Consider the following 3,290-nt stretch of genomic DNA (forward strand, 5'->3'; position numbering starts at 1 on the left):
TTCTTTATTTTCTACTTTGTATAATAGTGAAGACATCAAAACTATGAAATAACACATATGAAATCATGTAGTAATAAAAAAAAAAAAGTTTAAATCAAAAAAATGTATATTCTTCAAAGTAGCCAAGAGTGTGTGTGCAGTTGTCATCAAGGGGAAGGGTGGCTACTTTGAAGAATCTTAAATCTATTTTGATTTGTTAAACCCTTTTTTGTTTACATGATTCCATGTGTTAATTCATAGTTTTGATGTCCTCACTATTATTCTACAATGTTAGAAAAGTCCAAATAAAGAAAAACCCTTGAATGAGTAGGTGTCCAAACTTGACTGGTACTCTGTGTGTGCGTACACACAGACATTTGCAAAGACCCAGTTCTGCTTTGTCATTATGGGGTAGTCATTAAATTGAGGGGGAAAACAAATTTTAGAATAAGTAACGTAACAAAATTTGGAAAAAGTCAAGGGATCTCAATACTTTTCAGTAATGAGACACGGAAGTATTAGTTTAATTTTATTAAAATGGAACAAAATGGAGTCAAAACGTTTTTCAAAAAGCACAACATGCTCTAAAACAAATATACAATCTAAATATATGTTCTTCACTGTTATGGTCGATCTTCTCCCCATGGTTATGCAATGACGCCTGATCAATCAGACAGTGTGAATGCATTTCACTCCATCTGCATTCATTTTGAAATACAAGTTGCTATGTCTGTATATCAGTCTCTCCTGTGTGTATGTATATGTGTGGATGTGTATGATAAATCCTATGTGTACTCCTCACTTTCCCTCTCCCTCCTTCTTGACCTTGAGGAACTCTGCCATGTTGGAGAAGTATTTCTGGTTGGCCTCAGCCACCTTCTTCTCTGCTGCATGCGGGTTCACGATCTCCAGTCCCTGAGGAACACAAGAGTTCAGTTCAAGTTCAATTCCACAACAAACAGAAACAAGGAGGCCACCCCGGCTGGTAAATGCTAACGTTACTGGTGATGAAGTGCTTCAGTTGTTGACATAATAAAATCAAATACATGTAGCTTTTTTCATGTGAAAACAAAAACCAATTAGGCCTACCTGTAGTGGAGTGAAGGCTACGCTGGAACTTGTTCCTGAGGAGTTGTCTCTGACCGAGACCTCCCGCCAACTGTGGACCTGCCGCCGACTGTGGACCTGCTGCCAACTGTGGACCTGCCGCCAACTGTGGACCTGCCGCCGTGCGTCATGTTCTGCTTCTGCAGCTTCCTCTGTAGGGACTTGGATATCCTGGCCTTGGTGGCCTCGTTGACCTGAGCCTGTCTGACGCGTCCACTGCCCGACTTCCCCAGCTGGCCCAGACTGAAACCCAGGTCCTCCTGGTACGCATCATCCTCAATCTGAGAGAAACAGAGACAGAGGGTGGTTGGTTAAAAAGATTTATTGTAATTACACATAGTAAAATATAGTAACAGCTGTCCTGAAAGACAGATTAGCTGTTCTGACCTCTGCGAAGGTCATCCTGTTGGCGTGTTTCCTGATCTCTGTCAGACCCAGACGCTCCTTCATCTTACGATACCTGGACAAGGACAGACAAAAAATGAGACCATCAATACTGTTTAACATTGCACATTGAAAAAAATGACAACCCAGGACCAGTTATCTACACATCCCTAAAGTAAATACCTCCGCCCTCCTCTTCTTCCTCTGTCCGTCCAACGGTGCTGGCAGGGGCTTGACAGTCTTCACTGGTGGAGGCTCCTGCCATTTATCAAACTTCTTCTCAATCTCCTCTCAGGTCATAGCCCACCTGCACAGAGAGAATAACACCAGAGTTAATATGTAACAGATGTTTATTTACCCCTTTCTTCCCTCTTCCAGTTCTCACCTTGCCGTCTGCACTCTCGTGGAAGCTGTCCACTCGGGATGCCAGGGTGCACTTCGCTGAAACCAGGCGTGCTGCCTTTCTCCTCAGGTCCTACAACACAGGGATAACTCTTGTTAGCTTAGGTAATGCCACAGTCAAACAAAGCTCTTGGGAACACGGCACCAAGTGTGGTGCACTGACCGGGGGTAGAGTCTGGACCACATCACAGTGGTAGATGTAGCCAGTGTGTGGGAGCACAGCGGTGCTGCTGAACCCTGACAGGGTCCTCTTCTGGGTTCCCAGTAGCATCAGGTTACAGGCTGGCATCTTAGACAGGTTGGTCAGGCCCCCAGCAATACCTACCACCACAGGGAGGAAGACAAACGTATGATTGGGAGAATCCTGTAAATTATATAAAAAACTAAATCCTCATAATCACTGACCCATGATCTTGGCTGCGGTCGAGGCTCCAACGATGACTGACAGATTAGGAGCAATGAACGACATCCTGGACTCCACATATTCATAGATCCTGTGTTTTGATTGGTTCAGCTCTAGCGCCATGTCACAGGCCTCCTCCAACCTCTTCAGTTCATCCTCACCCAGCATCGTCCTGGAAACAAGTCATGTTGATATTACAACCTCATTGAGATGGAAAGGTGGTCTGCAACAAAAATGGATGTTACGGTTCCCTGTTGTGTAGATAATGTAAGGTCTATTGATCATATTTCTATCTGAACATACTGTAAATGTCTGCTCCACCAAATAAGTTATCAGGCCCATTGTTGGACCTCTCCAACTGAATCAACCCAGGTGTCCCTGCTCTTACCCCCGTATGGTGGAGGCTGTGACGTGTCCCTGCTCTTACCCCTGCGTGGTGGAGGCTGTGACGTGTCCCTGCTCTTACTCCTGTGTGGTGGAGGCCGTGACGTGTCCCTGCTCTTACCCCTGTGACATGTCCCTGCTCTTACCCCGGTGTGGTGGAGGCCGTGACGTGTCCCTGCTCTTACCCCTGTGACATGTCCCTGCTCTTACCCCTGTGTGGTGGAGGCCGTGACGTGTCCCTGCTCTTACCCCTGTGACATGTCCCTGCTCTTACCCCTGTGTGGTGGAGGCCGTGACGTGTCCCTGCTCTTACCCCTGTGACATGTCCCTGCTCTTACCCCTGTGTGGTGGAGGCCGTGACGTGTCCCTGCTCTTACCCCTGTGACATGTCCCTGCTCTTACCCCTGCGTGGTGGAGGCTGTGACGTGTCCCTGCTCTTACCCCTGTGTGGTGGAGGCTGTGACGTGTCCCTGCTCTTACCCCTGTGTGGTGGAGGCTGTGACGCGTCCCTGCTCTTACCCCTGCGTGGTGGAGGCTGTGACGCGTCCTTGCTCTTACCCCTGTGTGGTGGAGGCTGTGACGTGTCCCTGCTCTTACCCCTGTGTGGTGGAGGCTGTGACGCGTCCCTGCT

The 3,290-nt window shown here is 47.5% G+C and overlaps 1 pseudogene; it reads right to left on the bottom strand.

Moving 5' to 3' along the window:
* Nucleotides 1–495: 495 nt before the first annotated feature.
* Nucleotides 496–2,898, bottom strand: LOC115117574 (U4/U6 small nuclear ribonucleoprotein Prp31-like; annotated as a pseudogene).
* Between the last annotated feature and the right edge of the window lie 392 nt (nt 2,899–3,290).

This window comes from Oncorhynchus nerka, unplaced genomic scaffold (assembly GCF_034236695.1).
Source record: "Oncorhynchus nerka isolate Pitt River unplaced genomic scaffold, Oner_Uvic_2.0 unplaced_scaffold_6872, whole genome shotgun sequence".
Taxonomy (NCBI): Eukaryota; Metazoa; Chordata; class Actinopteri; order Salmoniformes; family Salmonidae; genus Oncorhynchus; species Oncorhynchus nerka.